The sequence below is a fragment of the Microcaecilia unicolor genome, chromosome 5 (genome assembly GCF_901765095.1).
Source record: "Microcaecilia unicolor chromosome 5, aMicUni1.1, whole genome shotgun sequence".
NCBI classification, from domain to species: domain Eukaryota; kingdom Metazoa; phylum Chordata; class Amphibia; order Gymnophiona; family Siphonopidae; genus Microcaecilia; species Microcaecilia unicolor.
In genome coordinates this window covers 153,707,465-153,719,996 of record NC_044035.1, presented here as the reverse complement: position 1 = coordinate 153,719,996, position 12,532 = coordinate 153,707,465, and the positions used below count along the sequence as shown (strand labels likewise).

Below are 12,532 nucleotides of genomic sequence, written 5' to 3'. Positions count from 1 at the left end.
GCAAATGGAAAGAGACACAAGCAGAATTCATGGATTTCATCTCAAATATATGTGTCAGCTACAAAGATGTGCTCCTAATAGGAGATTATCTCCATCTAGACGATCCAGTCAATGAAGACACCAAAGATTGAATAAATTCCTACGAATGTGGGACTTCTACAGTCCTGAGGGAAACACCACCCACACTAAAGGTCACAGCCTAGATCTACCAGCATACAGTTTCCCAGTAAATCATAATCTTAAAATAGCTGACCACGCCTGGGAAGAGACCCCATGGCCGGACCACCACAAATTAAGCTTAACTCTGTACTGGAAGGAATCCTCTAACACAAGAAAAACAACCCCAACATTCTACGAATCATGAGGCAAGATTGACACAGGAAAGTTCTAGAACAGAATATAGGCCACCCATGGAAGTCATCAACCAATCCAACTTATTTCCTGTATGAATGGGAGAAAAGGAATAAAATGATCCTAGATGAGACTGCCCCACTGAAAGTACAAAATGGTAGCAGATAGTTCTCCCCCTGGTTCACCAACGAACTTAATGAACTGAAAAGGCTCTGATGAACACAAGACAGACTATAGCCCAAAGACAAAACCACAATCAATAAGAAGGCTTGGAAGAAATTATTAAAACACTACAAAAACAACCTAAGACAAGCAAAAGTGAAATATTACAAGAAAAATCGGACTCAACTATCAAAACATTAAAAAAAAAAAACTATATGGTCTAGTCAGCTCAATGATATTCACCCACACACTCACAACATTAGACAAAAACTCCCCTTCAGCTGATATCTTGGCCAAAAAGTTTGCTAAATACTTTAACAATATAAAACATGGAAAAGAAAATAAGATGATACCTTTTTTATTGGACATAACTTAATACATTTCTTGATTAGCTTTCGAAGGTTGCCCTTCTTCATCAGATCGGAAATAAGCAAACGTTGGTAGATGACAGCATATATAAGTGAGTCATCAAAGCATTTCAGTGACAGTCTAACAGGATGGGGGTGGGTAGGTGAGAGATATGCATTTTCTACCTGTCTCTCACCCATCCATCCCCATCCTGTTAGACTGTCACTGAAATGCTTTGATGTTTCACTTATATATATACCATGTTTTATTTTGTTTTATTTCTATTGATTACCTTTAAAAGTGGACTAACACGGCTACCACACTTCTCTGCTAAATACTTTGAAAGTAAAATCACCAACTTAAGAAAAGCACTCCCAAACAGCAACAGCTATCTGGAAACCTTTGTAGATGCATTAGAACCCGATACGACTACACTATTGCCAACAGAACCTGGACATATTTCAACCCACCAACCTCTGAAACAGTAAAGCAACTAGTACAGAAGTTCTCCAAAGCTTCATGCCTATTAGATAGCTGCCCTAGTTACCTAATACAAGCAGCTCTGGTACACTTCATAGAACTACTAAGATTTTACCTGTCTGCTATGCTTTCCAAGGGCCTGTTCCCAACAGAAAAAGGCAACATTATACTAACATGAACACTAAAACATTAGGGAAAAAAAGATAGAGATTAAACCACAAATTACAGACCTGTAGCATAGCATCCATACCCCGATGATGATCAGTAAAGGCAAGAAAATTCACCTCCTGCAGTTCAACATGTCAGAAATGTCTCTTCCAGCTCAGCCATAAAAAGGTTGGCATATTGGGCCATCAATACTCACCAGAAACTATTACAAAATTAATCAAATTCATTTTAACTCACAACTACTTCCGTTTTAACAATGATATCTATCTACAAATAATGGGCACTGCGATGGGCACCAGGACAGCACCCCAAAATGCCAGCCTTTTTATGGCTGAGCTGGAAGAGACATTTCTGAATACACACCAGACCAAACCTCTAAAATACAACCGGTACATCGATGACATTTTTATGATTTGGACGGAGGGTGAAGAAACTCTGAAACAATTTTATTCTTCCTTCAATACATACAATCCTACAATCAGATTCAAAATTGACTACTCCCCAGAAAAAGTCAATTTTTTGGACACCACGGTCTCAATCAGTGATGGCTGTATACAAACATCTATATACAAGAAACCCACAGACAGATGCAGCTACCTCCACAACTCCAGCTTCCATCCTTCACATACAAAAAGATCCATCATTTACAGCCAAGCCACAAGATACCACCGTATCTGCTCTGACCCAGGGGACAGAGACAGACACCTTAAAAGCCTGACTGCATCCTTCAAACAGAAAGGCTACAACCCCAAAATAATCTCCAAGAATATTGCCTCCTCCCTCAAAACACCCAGGGAGAATCTGCTACAGTACAAGGAGAAAAAAGCCACAGACAGAATCCCCCTTGTAGTGACATACAATCCAGAGCTGGAAAAACTGAGGAAAATCATAAGAGATCTACAACCTATACTCCAGGAGGATGAATTACTGAAAGAGATATTCCCATCCCCACCAGTACTGGCCTTCCGACAGCCACCCAACTTAAAACACAAGCTAATCAGAAGTAAACTTCCATCACAGACTGAAAAGGAACAGAAGGGCACACTTCCCTGTAATTTATCCAGTTGCAAACTATGCCAAAACATTTCACAGGACCCCACAGTCATCCACAAAGGAAAGATATTCAACATAAAGGAATTTTTCACTTGCTCATCTTCCAATGTGGTATATATCATTCAGGGTGGATGCAGGGTCCACAAGACCACCAGAGAATTGCTGCTTGAGGGTGTGAGGATGTGATGGGGGAGGGCAGGGTCTACTGGACCACCAGGGAATCTTTAAAAGATTTGGGGTGATAGATAGGATGGGGCAGATGATGTCACGATCTACATCCCGTTCAAACATGATCTAACAGAAATCACAAATCAAATCAAACACAGCTTCCAAATCATGAACTCATGGGCAGATGCATTCCAACTAAAACTCAATGCAGAAAAAAAAACACAAAGTCTCATCCTCTCATCACAATACGAAAAAACCCACCACTATAAACACCCCAAACTTTGCCCTTCCTGTTTCAGATAGCCTGAAAATTCTAGGAGTTACAATTGACCGAAATTTCACACTAGAAAGCCATGCGAAAAACACAACAAAGAAAATGTTCCACTCAATGTGGAAACTCAAAAGAATAAAACCTTTCTTCCCAAGGGAAGTATTCTGCAACATGGTACAATCAATGGTGCTAAGTCAACTAGATTACTGCAATGCAATCTATGCTGGATGCAAAGAACAAATCATTAAACTCCAAACTGCCCAAAACACAGCAGCCAGACTCATATTTGGAAAAACGAAATACGAAAGTGCCAAACCCCTAAGAGAAAAACTACACTGGCTCCCACTTAAAGAATGTATTACGTTCAAAATCTGCACTCTTGTCCATAAAATCACACACGGTGAAGCCCCGGTCTACATGTCAGACCTCATAGACTTACCAACCAGGAATACTAAAAGATCATCACGTACATTCCTGAAACCCCACTACCCCAGCTGCAAAGGACTAAAATATAAATTAACATATGCATCCAGCTTCTCCTACATAAACACACAACTATGGAATGCACTACCAAAAGCCTCAAAAACAATACACGACATAACTAATTTCCGAAAATTATTAAAAACCAACCTGTTCAATAAGGCATACCACAATGATCCATCCTAAATACCAGACAACAAAACTCATACCAGAACTGGACAAACCCAAACTCTCTATGCTTGGCTGCCTAAGTTACTCTGTCACGAATGAACTTTAACGCAATACCATTTTATTTCTCATTATGAAAATGAACTCTTTATACACTTGATTGCTTAAGCTACTCTGTCTCTCACGAACTTCAATGCAATGTAACTCTGTATTTCTCATTCTGGAAATGGCGATCGCCATTAAGGAACAATGTAAGCCACACTGAGCCTGCAAATAGGTGGGAAAATGTGGGATACAAATGCAACAAATAATAATAATAATATAAGCACATTGTATATTACTCTCTGTTTTTGCTTATTGTTGAAGTGTCTGGTTTATAATTGTAATGATACATGACTCTTTGGTTACTATCTTTAAAATAAAAAATAAAACTTAAAAAAAAATTGGGGGGTGTCATGGGGAGGGGGGTCAGGAGGGGAGAGGTAGGAAGCACAAGCAGACAGCCTTTTCCACTGCCTGTTTGTTTCCCCTTCCTTTCAGACAGCTCCAAAGCAGCCGTAAAATTAGCTTGTTAAAGCTAGGTGCTCTGGAGCTGTGCATCACCCAGAATGCTCATTAGAATACGAATGAACTCATTTGCATAGGGTTCTCGGTGGCTGCTAAACGGCACAAGTTAGAGTCACAGAAAACCCCTTTGTGCATTACTCACTAAATAATGTTCACTTTAGACTACAGCCAGTCTAAAGCAAACGTTGACAGCACAGTAAGCTATGTACATTGGGCAATCAGTGATCCAGCAGGAACAGCTCAAATCTCACATGTTGCATCACCAGAATCCTGCTTCTTACTCCAGAAAAGAAGAGCAGGGTCTTTATTATCAGTGGCAAACTCTACAAGTTGCCTAAATAGCCCTGCAACAGGCAGAAGAAAAGAAGTCCACAGGCACAAAAATGAATTCCTTTTGAATCATGTATATAGGACTTCTGCATAGCCCTTTCAAATGCTCAGTATTTCAGGGGTAAAAGGCGTAAGTATATCGCTTTGAACAAAATACAAGGAAGAGAAACTCACAAATCAGCCAGAATGGACATACTTCCCTTTTGCCACTGCAGAGCAGTACAATCATCCCTCCCCCACCCTTCTAGAGTAGCATATCCTGCTGCTGCCTACCATCTGCCATTGCCCATAAAGAGAACCTGGCACTGCTGCCTGCTGTTGACATGTCTCCCATCTATAACGGGAAATCGGGACCCAGAGGATAATGAAGAGCACCAGGTTGGGTGCTTTGGCTGTAGAGGATGAGCATGTTGGGGTTGTGCAATGGAGAGGTAAAGGTTCCTGAGCTGCTGAGGGAGAGGGAGACAGCTGGGAGGGAGCAAGTACTGAGGAAGTGGAGAGTTTTTTTTTTTTTTAAATCCTTTTTAAATGAATTCAGTTAAAAGTTTAATAAAATCAGTTAAGCTTTAAATCAAACTGGAGTTAAGGTTTATTAAACTGAATAATGAGATGCACTGCTTGTACCCATGAAAACACTGATAAATACCAACTTTTAGTACCCTCGAAAAAAAACACCTAATTACCTGAAAAACAAACATCTTAAGTTACAATTTAACATCTATGACAGCTAATATACTAAACATAGGCCTTCCAAACAAAAAGTAACAGTAATATAGTGTAAATGAAGGTATATCATATGCAAATTAGGCTGCAGCAAAATAAGGTAGGCTCTTCTCTACTTCATTGAGTGTCTCCTAGTCTGTATTTTTTGAAAGAGGAAAAACGTAAATACATATATAATCGATTCACTTCTACTCATGCCACACCACTCAGGATCTGGCAGACTTCAATCATATCTCCCCCTCAGTCATCTCCCCTTCAAGCTGAAGAGCCCTAATCTCTTCAGCCCATCCTCACTTGAGAGGAGTTCCACCCTCTTCAGCATTCTGGTCCCTCTTCTCTGAATCTTTTCCAATTCCACCATATCCATTTTGCGACATGGTAACCAGAACTGAACCCGACACTCAAACTGAGATCACACCATACAGCAACACAGAGGCATTATAGTATTCTTGGTCTTGTTTACCATCCCTTTCCTATTAATTCCAGGCATCCTGTTTGCTCCCTTGTTCGCCACCGCACAATGATACCTAGATCTTTTGCTTGGGTTCTGACCCCTATGATGGATCCTAGTATCAGGTAATCATGGCTCATATTCTTCTTCCCCATGTGCATCACTTTGCATTTGTCCACATCAAACCTTATCCACCATTTGGATGCTCAGTCTTCCAATTTCCTAAGGTCTTCTTGCAATTTTTCACAGTCTGCATAACACATTTGAATAATTTTGTGTCATCTGCAAATGTAATAACCTCACTTGTTCCAATTTCCAGATCATTTATAAATATGTTAAATAGCATCGGTCCCAGAACAGATCCCTGCAGCACTCCATCCTTCACCCTCCTCCATTGAGAAAAATAGCCATTTAACCCTACCCTCTGTTTTCCGTCCAATAACCAATTCCCAATCCACAGACCATTGCTTCCCATCCCATGACTCCCCAATGTTTTCAACAATCTCTCAAGAGGGACTTTTTCAACCTAGCTTTCTCCCGACCACCGAATTCAAGTAATGTACACCCAAACAAGATGCCAGATCATTCAAGCAGAAGCAAACCGCAATACCAAGTTCTCACACACATTACCAGCACCATTCATCATGTCCTGCCCATAGTTCCAATATATTTTCTCTTGACTTCGTTCCACTGTTGCTCCACAGATATTTCTAATACACTATGACTACTCCTGCTCAAGTTAATAAAGAATACTATACTTTTAGAAATACCTATGTTAGGCCATTAGTTACTATTTACGCAATAGTTGTAAAAATAAATTAATTTTTACTGTCAACTCTTAGCCTTTTCTTAGGTAAGCTTAATTCCTGTTACTGTTTAAACCTGTTACAATGTCAAATTGTTAAGATTCTACTGTTATTGTTACGATGTAAGCCGAATTCAAACGTTTTGGAAAATGCGGGATACAAAAAAAAAACCCGAATTTAACAAAAAAATTAAAATCTAGATACACTACATCAACCAGCTCACCTTTATCAACATGTTTATTCACGCCTTCAAAGAAGTGAAGCAAATTAGCGAGGCAAGACTTCCCTTGGCTGAAACCATTCTGATTCTGTTCCAATAAACCATATTTATCTATGTGTTCTGTAATTTTATTCTTTATAAAAGTTTTCACTATTTTGCTCAGCACTGATGTCAGGCTTACCGGTCTGTAATTTTCTGGATCACCCCTGGAAGCTTTTTTAAAAATCAGCATTACACTGGCCACCCTCCAATCTTCAAATACTACAGATGATTTTAATGACAGGTTATAGCTCACTATAGTATCACAGAAGATTTCTCTCTAAAATAGAGGCAAATATTGTACTTAGAAAAGACTAAAGTTCTGTGAAGTGCATCAAAGTTTCAAAAAATATATGAAAAGGGAAAAAGCACATTTGCCTCTATTTTAGAGAGAAATCTTTTAAGATACTAATTTGTATATTCTCTCTTCCTTGTTGGGATAGGTTATAGATCACTGACAGCAGATCAGCAATCATGTTTCTATTCTTTCAGTACCCTCGGGTGTTTGCCATCCAGTCCAGGTGATTTGCTAGTTGTTATCAATTTGGCTCGGTACGTCTTCCAGGTTCACCGAGATTCAGTTCCTCGGCATCATCATCCTTGAAAGCCACTTCTGGTACAGGTAGATCTCTTACATCTTCCTCCATAACAACCGAAGCAAAGCATTCATTCAGTCTCTCCACTATGTCCTTGTCTCACCCGAGTGCCCCTTTTGCTCCTTCATGATCTAATGGTCCCACAGATTCCATCACAGACTTTCTGCTTCTGATATACCTGAAAAAGTTGTTACTGTGAGTTTCTGGATGGCAATTTCCAAACGACATTTACCCGAGTAAACAGACTATTTGAAAACTGTCCACCCTTCCTCCAAATAAAAGAGCATACTGATGGATCTTTGATAGGCTGATGCTCAAAACTTCTGCACTGTTCAGAACAGTGCCAGAAAAATACCACCGGATCAGCGCAGTGAAGGAACTCCCTAATGCTCAACACTAATGAGATGCAAATTTAGGTGTGCTCATAACGCTGGGCATTAGATACTTCTGCAGGAGGATGGTGCCTGGCACATGCCCTCAAGAGCTGTGCATTAAGCACAGCTCTTGAGCGCATGCCCAGAGCGTCAGAGAGAGGGAGGGAGAGAAAGAGGAAGAAGAAGTGCTGAAAACTACTTTTCACTACCTTCGCCCTGGGACCGAGTCTGCAGCACCCTCCACACAGAGAGCTGGCATCCCGCATGCAGTGGTTAGTAGTCTCCTTGCTGAAGTGCAATTATTAGGCTGTTACATGGCTGACGAGTGATTGTTATACCTTAGTTTCTGTGCCAGAAGTGCAGGCACAGCTGGGCTTATGACTACAGCATCCAAACAGAATAACACTCACTACTCTTCTCAAATAAGTGGCCCCGATGCCCAGACACCCTAAAGCCAGCTCTGAGCTGGTGTAGGGTTTACAGCGAGAGGAGCACCCTAGTTTGGCATGCTATCCGCTGAGCCTTTGGCAGGAATAATGAAAGACCTCATCAGCATGCATCTGAATGCTATTTGCGCTGTGAGCCAGTACTCGTTCCCCACACATGAGCCCTCCTCTCAGTATTCTTAGGTAGCAAATGCAGGCTCTAATCCGGTGCTAACGCATTTGCTTCTGTGCGCCAGGGCCTGAGTTTGGGTGGCTATGAGGATCTATTTTTTTGACCCGACTGAAGCTGCTCTTTGCTGCCCCCCCCCCCCCAAGAAGCTGCTGTGCTAGGTGACTGCCTACTTTTGCATTAAGGTTGGGCCACCTCTGTTTCATTCCCTTTCCAAATCCTCAAAATATTTACTGGTTTTGATCACATTCATAGTTCTAACAAAATAGAAGCTCTGATCCCTCAAAGCCCATTCCACTGACCAAGCACTAAAAATATATGGGCAGTAGAAGTAACATGCACTAATCTGAAAATTTCCATATGTGGGCATACAGACCAAACATTTTACTATTAAAAATATACATTTTACTAATAAAAAGGATGATTAATTTTTTTTTTGGGGGGGGGGGGTGGAAGTGCTCCTCTTTTTACCATCAAGTTCCAGGAGAGCTCGGTTTTTGTAATTTCACAGGTTTCCAATAAGGATAGGGTAGGAGCATTCCCATGTACTTAAAAAGCATAATTAAGAGAAAGGATAAGGATCCACTGTCAATGGGATTACAAACCTTTCACCAGACAAGACTGTAAAATAAGGCAGCATGCAGAAGATCCCTAGTTCAATTCAAAGGAAAGAGGGAGGATATTAAATAGGAAGAAAAAAACCCCACAAGTTGTGTGAATAATTGTCCGTAGCATCTGATTTCAACTGAAATGCAGAACTATCAGGTTACAAAAAAAAAAAATGAAAAGAAAATAATAATAATATAAGAAGTGATCTTGCCTAAGCAACAAAACACTTAAAGCAGCAGTAATCACAAAACATGTTAACTGTACAATAGAAATAAAAATTCCACATTAAATGATCTTTCAAGGTGTGATGCTAGTGGCATCATCCAAAATATGTGCTAGTTTCTTTTCTCTGATATGTTTACTTTAGGGGATTTTTAATTTAGCCTTCTTCAGTTGTAGCTCAAGATAAGTTACATTCAGGTACAGTAATTACTTTCTTTTACATGTATCAATATGTAGGTACGATTCTGCATATGGTCAACAATGGAAAACCGACTACGATAAAGGAATGTAAAGAGAAAGTTAAATACTCTGAACCCCTCGGGCAGCCTCAAAATGGTACTTTCATAACCCCGAAGTGTTAAAACAATACTTGCATACCAGCATACAGTGAGGTGTGATGAGAGATGTATCAAAAAAGTCTACTGTAACAGTAAAATCACGTCCCACGTTGAAGGTTTCGGCAGTGTAACATCGGTACTAGTACATGAATTGAGCTGCCACGTATGTATCCCACCTCTCCGCCCCCTCATTCTCAGGCCATGATTCCTCTTCCAAGAAGACCTGCTACTGTGTCAGAGAACAACCAACCCATTGACGCATTTTTCCAACTAACCTGGGTTTTCCCATCTCCCACTATGGATCGTAGGGATATAATATTCAAGCACAGATGTACCAAAGCATTTGGCTGTCCTCACTTGCTCACAAGTCGAACACGTATTCAAGGACCCAGGATCCATGATCCTCCTACCCTGCGGGTCAGCAACTCTCCACTGCTCTCTGCCACTCTCCCCGGTACAAAGCCTATTTCTCCCTCCCCCCCCCCCCCGACTCTAATGCCCTCCCCGTTCCAACATGTTTTCTCCCTCTCCTCCCCTTCTGCAATCCAGCATCTCCCCCTCCTCTCCCCCGCCCGGGGACCGGCATTTCTCCCTCCTCATTCTTAACGCCCATCCCCCGATCCTACCTTCAGATTTCTGCCTGACGTTGCCAGCAGCAGCACCCAACACACATACACGTTTCCCACGACAGCTCCGAGGGTTTCCCTCTGCGCCCCGCCGGAAACAGGAGGTTACATCAGAGAGGGGTGGAAAACGGCTCGAGGGGACTCGAGGGGAGAGGAGGGAGGAGCTGCGTCTTACCGGGTCGGGTAAAACGTGGAGGACCCGCCCTCCCAGTCCCACCACAGCCCTTCAAGTGATTTGCACAGCAAAATTCTTCCTGACTGCTAGATGTCCATCCATGCTAGAAATGGGATTTACTCCTGTAAATAGGCTGCCTCTTCTCATAACCTAAAGAGTAAAACAGCCAGAATAAAAAATGATTTACTACAAACTAGATTATCAGCAGCACGGCTGCTAATCAGAGATCTGCATTGTTTAATGCTTACAATCTATCGAGACTGATATCGGCAACAGTGCTGTAGTCTTAAAAAAAAAAAGGGGGGGGGGGATTATCCTGATTACACATTCTTCTGTACTGTACTAATGCTTCAATCTGAGTCCAGTTTTTATCAGCCAAATTAAAGCTTTGCCTATGAGCTCATGCAGTACGGTCGTCTGTATAAACATTTGCATATATATTTATGGAGACCGGAAGACACAACAAAGGGTTTGGAAGACCGACGTGTGCTGGCAGGGCAGGGAATTCAGCCACAAATCCTGGGATCGGGGTATTGCTCCCCTCACGTAGACGCAGCTTCTATTTCTAGGCAAGAGGGATCTAATGAAGTTACGGGTATAAAACGTTATAGAGAAACTATTCCTAGACAAAAGGGACCTAATGATGTTACTGGCCAAAATAGTTTTCTGGTGTTTTTTGGACAATTTATGATAAAGATTTTTTTTTTTTGGGGGGGGGGGGGGGGGGGTTAAGGTCCGATGTGCTGTGGCAACGGATTCAGCTAGAAAACGGGGGGGGGGGGGAGGGGGTCAAGGGCTCCCCTCATCTAGATGCAACTTCTTTTCCTAAGCAAAACGGACCTAATTAAGTTGATGATCAAATTCGTTTTCTGTTTGGACATTTTTTTTATTAAAAAAAAACAAACAAAAAAAAGAAAACGATTTTAATCAGCAACATTAGGTCCCTTTTGCCATAAATATCTTAAAAGTTGGATATAACAATAAAAAAAACCTCTCCATTCCCACAATAACCTATAAGAATCAGAGGGAACCTTTTACTAAGCAGTGCTTAAAAGTGGCCTATATGCTATCCCCAGCCTGGGTCTTTCGTGCCTGCTAAAGCCACATTTAACACTACTGGTACTTACCAACACCGATTTTGTAGGTGGTAAGGGTTTATGTACTAATCCAGAGCTAATCAGTTAGCATGTGGCAATGTCCACATGCTAATTGATTAGTATAACCACACCCAGCACAAAAAATAAATTTTCTTTTTTAGGGCAGGGGTAGTGCACATACATGAAAAAACTACTGCGGGATGTCTGAGCGCACCCCGTGATAGTGCATTTGAACCTGTAAGCATGCGTTAATGCTTACCATCCTATATAATAAAACGCACCTCCAACGTTCTGAAGCCGAGAAAGTGAAGCCTTCAAGCCTTGAAGCATTCGTGCACTCTGTAAGGCTCCATCTCCTCAATTGACGACACGTAGTTCCGGGTACGTCACCAGTGGCACTGACCAACTGCACAGCAGCACGAGGCCTCGCCGCAATGCCACCCCCCCCCCCAGGAGAACGTTGGAGGTGCGTTTTATTATATAGGATGTGTTCGGTGCTTTTCTGTAGCACATGGGGGAATTTAATACATGCTGATTAAAGTGGAGGAGTGGCTGGAGGAGAAGAAGGGGAGATAGGACAATCGCTGGGTGGTTGGAGGGGGGGCAGGGGAGAGAGGAGAATCGCTGGGTGGCTGGAGGGGGGGCAGGGGAGAGAGGAGATTCGTTGGGTGGCTGGAGGGGGGGCAAGGGAAAAAGCAGAATCGCTAGGTGGCTGGAGGGGGGCAGGGGAGACAGGAGAATCGCTAGGTGGCTGGAGGGGGGGCAGGGAACAAAGGAGACTCGCTGGGTGGCTGGAGGGGGAGCAGAGGACAATCACTGGGAGGCTGGAGGGGGGACAGAGGAGACACACTCGCACCCAGCAGTCTCACTCTCTCTCGGTCACACACACACACTCGCACATTCACTCTCTCTCTCTCTCACACACAGTCAATCTCACACATACTCACTCCGAGAAAACCTTGCTAGCGCCCGTTTCATTTGTGTCAGAAACGGGCCTGTTTTACTAGTAGCTTAATAAAAGGGCCCCAGAGTCTGCCAAGAATAGAAATCCTACGAACTGTTTTAATATAGGGGTTCAGATACCTCAAATCTGAC

General features: G+C 42.1%; 1 protein-coding gene across 5 annotated transcripts in view; it reads right to left on the bottom strand.

The window, feature by feature from the left end:
* Positions 1-10,303, bottom strand: part of P4HA1 (prolyl 4-hydroxylase subunit alpha 1) — a 134,543-nt gene extending 124,240 nt beyond the window's left edge. For 2 of the 5 annotated variants that reach the window (XM_030203445.1, XM_030203446.1), the window contains exon 1: positions 10,166-10,301. The gene's annotated coding sequence lies outside the window, so the exon portion shown is untranslated. Of the gene's footprint in view, positions 1-10,165 lie in introns of all 5 variants that reach the window. The other 3 variants (XM_030203448.1, XM_030203447.1, XM_030203443.1) reach the window with 3 other exon arrangements.
* Positions 10,304-12,532: the final 2,229 nt, after the last annotated feature.